This window comes from Lichenostomus cassidix, chromosome W (assembly GCF_008360975.1).
Source record: "Lichenostomus cassidix isolate B80296 chromosome W, HeHo_3.0, whole genome shotgun sequence".
Lineage (NCBI taxonomy): Eukaryota > Metazoa > Chordata > Aves > Passeriformes > Meliphagidae > Lichenostomus > Lichenostomus cassidix.
In genome coordinates, this window is record NC_139510.1 from 7,916,435 (window position 1) to 7,923,750 (window position 7,316).

At 45.1% G+C, this 7,316-nt stretch overlaps 1 pseudogene; it reads left to right on the forward strand.

Annotated features, from left to right (window-relative positions):
* The first annotated feature begins 3,633 nt into the window (after positions 1 to 3,633).
* Positions 3,634 to 6,833, forward strand: LOC146425432 (uncharacterized; annotated as a pseudogene).
* The last annotated feature ends 483 nt before the right edge of the window (positions 6,834 to 7,316 follow it).

Here is a 7,316-nt window from a genome sequence, read left to right on the forward strand (position 1 = left end):
GTGAGTTCCCTCTCGTCGCTATGTCAAATGGTGACCCCGATGACCACGGACACTAGCAGCAGAGTTTTACGACCCTGCTCCGGAGAGCGGCGAGAACGGAGAGGCGCCGAGGCTGTGCAGCGACGGTGTGTCCAGATCTTCGCCCCGCGAGGGGGAGATCCGGCGGCACAGGCTGAATAGGACCTGCCTACCGTGGGGGCTACACTTCTGTGAGCTGCACTGACCGTGGCGACCGCGGACTAACCAGAGACGCCCCAACGGAGCGCTCGGACGGCGGCGACTGCGTAACTTTAAACCCAGCTGGTATGGAATGGAGACAGAGGTAGCCCAATTTTTATTGTTATGCTTTTTAGAAAAGCACAGACTCAGTAAAGGTGGCCTATCACACTTAATGGGCCTGATGGTGGTAGGACAAGCTTATGGATTTTTTACAAATCCTATTACAGTATTCGATGTAGGAGAGTTGTTGAATTATGGAGCTACTTTAGTTTTGGAGTGTGATAAAATTGCAAGAAAGCTTGGTAAACCATGGACTAAAGTCGTAGCCTGCTTACAAATACATGCCATGAAGCAAGACCTTGCGTGGCTGGCAGCACGAGAGTTAACAGCCGCGTGGAGCAGAGAAAAATCTGTGAGTTACCGTGTTACTTTTAACATGCGTAAAACTTCGGCAGCCGCGGTGCAGCCAGGGAAGCCCCCCCCGCCAGGGAGGGGGGGGAGAAGTGTAGCTCTCCCTCGCTGCCAGCACCGGCGGGGGAGGGGCGCGCCGTGCCGCTGCCAGGAGCCGAGAATACAAAGTTACTCGATTGCATGAAAAACCTCTTCCTGTCTCAATATATCACGGAGTTTGGCAACTTTACAACGAAAAACATCTTAGTTGCTTTGTTTGAGAGAGTCACTGTTGAATTTTTACCGGAACAACTGAATACGATGTTGGAGAGAGCTCAAATATCGCGGGTAAAGCAACAAAGTAACCAGAAATCATCCCAGTGTTATCGATGAGGCAATGAAAAACACATACGAAAGAACTGTAACGAAAAAGTTTGGTGTTCCCGCTGCAACAGAGATACTCACAGCACAGAAGCTTGTAAAAACAAAAGGAACAAACAGAAAGCGACCAGTGGCCGCACGGCAGCGGTGGCCCCTACCCTTCACTGCGCGCCGCCTGCATGGCACACAGACAGACCTGTGGCGGAAGTTGCTCCAACCGTGGTTTCCAGTCAAATGACGGCGAGAGCGGAGGTCCTGGAGGGTGCCCCGGTAGGCGGAGCCGCGAGCCATCCCCGCCTCCTTCACTGCCCCAACTGTGATGTCTATGGTGAAACTCTAAACTCTACTCCTCCCCAAGGATGAGGAAATGATTGACAACTTCAGCAACTGAAACTCCCTGAAAATGTCCAAGCAGATGGAGCAGATCGGCTCTTCCTTCAGCCTGGCTGCACTGACACCGAGACCAAAACCTATTTCCAGCGTTTTACTAATAAAGAAGCATTGTAACAAGATATTATCCTGATAAAAAAAAATAACACCTTGAATACTAAAGCCTTGAACGAAAGTTGAATTTTGCTAAAGCATTACGTAAAATAGTGTTTGTATGTATGTGTGAATATTGTAGGCCTACTGAGAGTGTGTTGAGTGCTTTAATGTGTAGATGAAACCTGTGACTGCTAAGAGTGTGATTTTGATTTCTTGAGAGTTTTAATGTGTGAATGAAAACCTGTGAGTGAAGTTATACTAAATAGTCTAAACTACCTGTTAAGTACTTTTGGTTAAGCATAGATTCTGTTAAAGTTGAGTAATAGTGAATTTAAATTCTATTAAGTTTTAAGTTCTGTTTAAGTTACAATTCTGTTAAGTAATATTAAGTGATGTTAATTTTATATTCTGTTAAGTTTTAAATTTTGTTAGAGTTAAGTTGTTAAAGTGATATCAATTTTAAATTCCATTATAGTTAAGTCCTATTTGTTAGTTTAAAATCAGATTTATTAAGATTAAGCCTTATTCATTTTCAGTGATATTGATTTTAAGTTTTAAATTTGTTAGTTTATATTATTATTCACAAAAGCCTTTGCAGTTTTATCTTCCTTAGTTAAAGTCAAATGATAATGTCCACTGTTTTCAAACATTTCATCTCACCTTATATAACTATCTGCAAAAATAGTAACATGTTAAGACACTCTCCTTATTGATATTAATCAAAGCTTGTTTATAAGATGTTCTAAGAAAACCCTTCCACTTAGCACCTAGGCTCTGGCCAAGCTTTGGTTCTAACTGGCTGGGAAACATGCCATGAGTCCCAAGTGTTCTACATCAAAATGTGATCAAATAATTTTGACTTGCCAAATTGAGTTCATAAAAGCTAAACCTTCTTCCAAGTAAACTTGGAGTCCTTGTCCGGAAAGGGTTCTCCAAGCTTTACCTGTGAAGTGAATGTTTTCAGCAATGACAGTTCCTAGACCATGGCAACATATCTAAATAACTAGTGAAATTTCCTTAAGTAAACTTATAACAATTCTAATAATAAGAATTACTTATAGCAAAGCAAATTAATCTGATAACAGACAACGTCTGTTCTCACAAGCGAAACGGGGGAACTGTTGGAAAACGCAGTTTTCCAGCAAAACTTATGCTAACTAAACAGGCCTGAACAAACCCTCAGCATAGTCAGGCCTCAGTAAAAATCCTAACAAGCTGTTATGAGAAACTAACACCTGGGAACCACAACTGTGTTTCTGAGCTGTGAGAAGAATGTCATGGGAAAGAATAGGGAGTCAGAAGTGTTATGAGAAAAGAATAAGGGAGTCAACAGGAAGATCCCTGAATGTGTGAGAACAGACTGCAGATACGTGTGTAACTATAATTAGTAACATCTGTAACAGTATATAAGTTTCTCGTTTGGTGAAATAAAATGGAGCTTACTCTATATCTCACATTGAGACTGCCGTGAGTTCCCTCTCGTCGCTATGTCATAATACTGTCTGTTTAGCACATAAGTTTGTTTCCCTACCAACAGGTAGGGGCAATCTTGTCCCTAATGTATAATTTTCACCAATCAGAGACACGACTCCGGCTTATTATAGTAGTGTGCGTGATACTGACGATCTGTAAGAAGGTATGGGAAACAGTTAAAGATGTACATGCTCTGTTACTTTCCTCCTCTAGTTTTAGTAACCTGTTTTGGAGTTTTATTAGTATTACCCAACCTGCTAGAGAAGTAGAGGGTGAAGCTTCCTGGCTCCTCACCCATCTCTTTCCCTTTAAATCTGGTATATCATCTTTTGAGAATATTCAGTTTCCCCTGGATGTTAAAGAGACCATTAACTTGGTAGTACAGGTGCTTTACCTGGTAGGTTCCATGTATATGATGTTCAGCTTTACCAGAATGAGGGCTGAGAAGTCCAGAGGGGCTGAGCAGGAGCAAGCACCTAATCCAGATGTGAGGAAATTTGAATGGTGTGGAGTATGGGAGGACATAGGTAAAACTTTAAAGAAATTCTCAGACCCAATAGACTGGGAATTTCCCCCTGGACAAATCCCCAGACCAGCTGAGGTGGGGAAGTATCTGAAAGAGAAGTGCAGAGACAACTGCAATGCAATATGTTGGGCCCCAGAATATGCTTATCATACACTGTTGGATATTATAGAACAGGAAGTAAGGGAGCCTAAGCCAGTGGCAGTTGCTCCTGTTATGAGAAGCAGGAAAGCCCAAGTCAAGACTGATCGCCCAGATGACAGTGGGGAGGGATCCTCAAGGTCAGCAACTGAGTCAGAGGTCATTGTTGAATCCATGAATGTGAGAGACCTTCACAGCCTAAGAAAAGATTATGTCCAACGAGATGATGAATCTGTAATTAGTTGGTTAGTCCGTCTTTGGGATGCCGCAGGCGATGTTACACTTCTAGATCCTACTGAGGCAAGGCATTTAGGGACTGTGTCACATGACCCAGATATCAACCAAACTATATGAGATGGGCCTGACTGCTGCAGCCTCTGGAGACGAGCTATCGGAGCTACGAGGGGAAGATACCTACATCCTGACGATCTCTATTCGCAACAAACCCAGTGGAGAACCATAGAACAAGGGATTCAATGCTTGAGAGAAATGGCAGTGGTAGAAATTGTTTTCTCAGAGGACATAGCAAACCCAGATCTGATTATGGACCCAGATAGGATAGAATGTACACCTGTGATGTGGCAGAAACTCCTAAAGCTTGGGCCATCAGAGTATGCTTCTGCTTTAGCAATTATGAAGCGAGATGATGGGCATGAGAACGTGCGTGATATGACAAGGAAGCTCCTAGCATATGCAGATGTCGTGCATAGCCCAATGAATGCAAGAATCTCAGCTGTGGAAACAAATCTGCAGAAACTAGAAAATAAGATAGAGGACAATCATGAGAAACTCAGTAAAGAGATTAAAGACAGCCTTCTCCAAATTTCGGCAGTACAGATCAGAGGTTCTGTTACCCCATGCAGATGCTCCTCAGCTATGAGAACTGGATATATTCCTCGAGATGAGTTGTGGTATTTCCTGTGTGACAGTGGAGAAAACATGAACAGGTGGGATGGACAACCCACTACTGTCCTGGCACGACGAGTGCATGAATTGAAGGAGGGCAAGACTCAGAGACGGAACTCCACCAGAAGGGAAGTAGCTCCAGTCAACATGTCTGATCCCCTTGAAGGAACCTCTAATATGAACGCCCACCATAGTTAGAGGGGCCCTGCCTCTAGCCAGGTAGAGGCCAGGGAAAATTGTATTTTTTGGACAGTGTGGATTCGGTGGCCTGGCACATCAGAGCCACAAGAATACGAGGCTTTAGTTGACACTGGTGCACGATGCACTATAATCCCATCACGATATGTGGGGACAGAACCTGTTTCTATTTCTGGCGTGACAGGAGGATCACAAGACTTGACCCTGGTGAAAGCTGAAGTGAACCTGACTGGAAGAAAGTAGAAAGAACATTCCATTGTGACTGGCCCAAAAGCTCCATGTATTTTGAGTATAGACTTCCTCCGAAATAGATATTTCAAAGACCCAAAGGGACTCAAGTGAGCATTTAGAATAGCTGCTGTGGAGACAAAGAGCATTAAGCAATTGAACACCTTGCCTAGACTGTCAGAGAACCCATCTGCAGTAGGACTCCTGAAAGGGGAAGAGCAACAAGTACCGATTGCAACCTCGATTGTGCACCGCCGACAGTACCGGACAACTCGTGATGCCGTGATTCCCCTTCACAAACTAATCCGTGAGCTGGAGAGCCAAGGGGTGGTCAGCAGGACCCATTCATCCTTTAACAGCCTCATCTGGCCTGTGCGAAAATCTGAAGGAGAATGGAGATTGACTGTGGACTATCGTGCCTTGAATGAGGTGACTCCATCTTTGAGTGCTGCCATGCCAGACATGCTGGAGCTCCAGTATGAGCTAGAGTCCAAAGCAGCAAAGTAGTATGCTACTATTGACATTGCAAATGCATTTTTCTCCATTCCTCTGGCAGCAGAGTGCAGGCCTCAGTTTGCTTTCATGCTGAGAAACGGAGGCTTGACAATCCAATATGGATTTACTACAAGCTTCAGTTTATTGATCTACAGTATACAGTTTTATAGTGCAGTTAACTAGATCATGCATATTCTGTAATCGTACAATATTATTGGTTATATACTTCCACGCCCTAAGTTTGGCTACTTGCCTTAACATGTATCTATGTTTATCTATAGTGCCTGATTTCTGCATATTTGCTACCAATTAACGCATTCTCGACGGCTCCCACGACTTCTATGTTGCAGGAAAGTCATGGTGACCTAGATCGCTGATTGGACGCAGGTCTCTAATTAATAGTTGGCTGAATATGGCTATTGTTAAGAAGCGGCTTTTTAAGAAGCAATCTATCTATGTCGGCGTGTCCCTTCTCTAGAAGCCAGCTTTCCACACTTTCACCTGGAGGGGCGTGCAGTACACGTGGAACCAACTGCCCCAGGGGTGGAAACACAGTCCCACCATTTGTCATGGGCTGATCCAGGCTGCATTGGAGAAGGGTGGGACTTCAGAACATTTGCAATACATTGACGACATCATTGTGGGGGGGGACACAGCAGAAGATGTATTTGGGAAAGGAAAGGAAATCATCCAGATTCTCCTGGAAGCCGGTTTCGCCATAAAAAAGAGCAAAGTCAAGGGGCCTGCCAAAGAGATCCAGTTCCTAGGAGTGAAGTGGCAAGATGGATGGCATCAGATTCCTACTGAGGTTATCAATAAAATCACTGCAATGTCTCCACCAACCAACAAGAAAGAGACGTAAGCTTTCCTGGGAGCCATAGGCTTTTGGAGAATGCACATTCCTGAGTATAGCCAAATTGTGAGCCCTCTCTACCTGGTTACCCATAAGAAAAATTATTTCCACTGGTGCAGCAGTGAATTAGCCTTAAATTTATAATTTCTGTTCCAGAATTTTCCCCCAGCTAAAACATCCCATTGGTTAAAAGTCATGTACCGTCCCCTGCAATACTGTTACAGGTTTGTAAACCTGCTCTTCACCCTAAGACCCCTCCTGATAGGTCCTCCGGGGCTGGGCATGCCCCGTTCTCGCGGCCCTTTTAACACCATGCAGAACCGGGCCCGGGACTTCTGGGTTTTGAATTCTAGGCAACCTCATCCTTTACCTCGTCCTCCGCCCCTGTTCCTAAAATAAACCTTCTAGAATCCCAAGTGCAGGAGTCTATGCCTCTTTCATATTTACCGCCTTCTTAAAGCGCCACCGTTCTCCTGGAAGCCGTACTTGCCTGATTGCGTCATCGCGGCTGCGCACCCGGTCCGTGTTCAGCGTGACTAGCCACCTTTTCGTTGCTGCTTTTGGGCAGCTGGCAACCTTTCGGGGATCAAAGCAGCACACTGGGGCCCTGAACAACAGCAAGCCTTCACCCAAATTAAGCAGGAGATTGCTCATGCAGTAGCCCTTGGCCCAGTCAGGACAGGACCAGAAGTAAAGAATGTGCTTTACTCTACAGCTGGGAGCCATGCTCTGTCCTGGAGCCTTTGGCAGAAGGTGCCTGGTGAGACTCGGGGTCGTCCACTGGGATTCTGGAGCCGAAGTTACAGAGGGTCTGAAGCCAACTACACCCCAACAGAGAAAGAAATCTTAGCAGCATACGAAGGAGTCCAAGCTGCCTCAGAGGGAATAGGCACAGAAGCACAACTCCTCCTGGCACCTCGACTACCAGTGCTGGGGTGGATGTTTAAAGCAGAGGTTCCCTCTACTCACCATGCCACCAATGGCACATGGAGCAAATGGATTGCCCTTATCACACAGCACGCC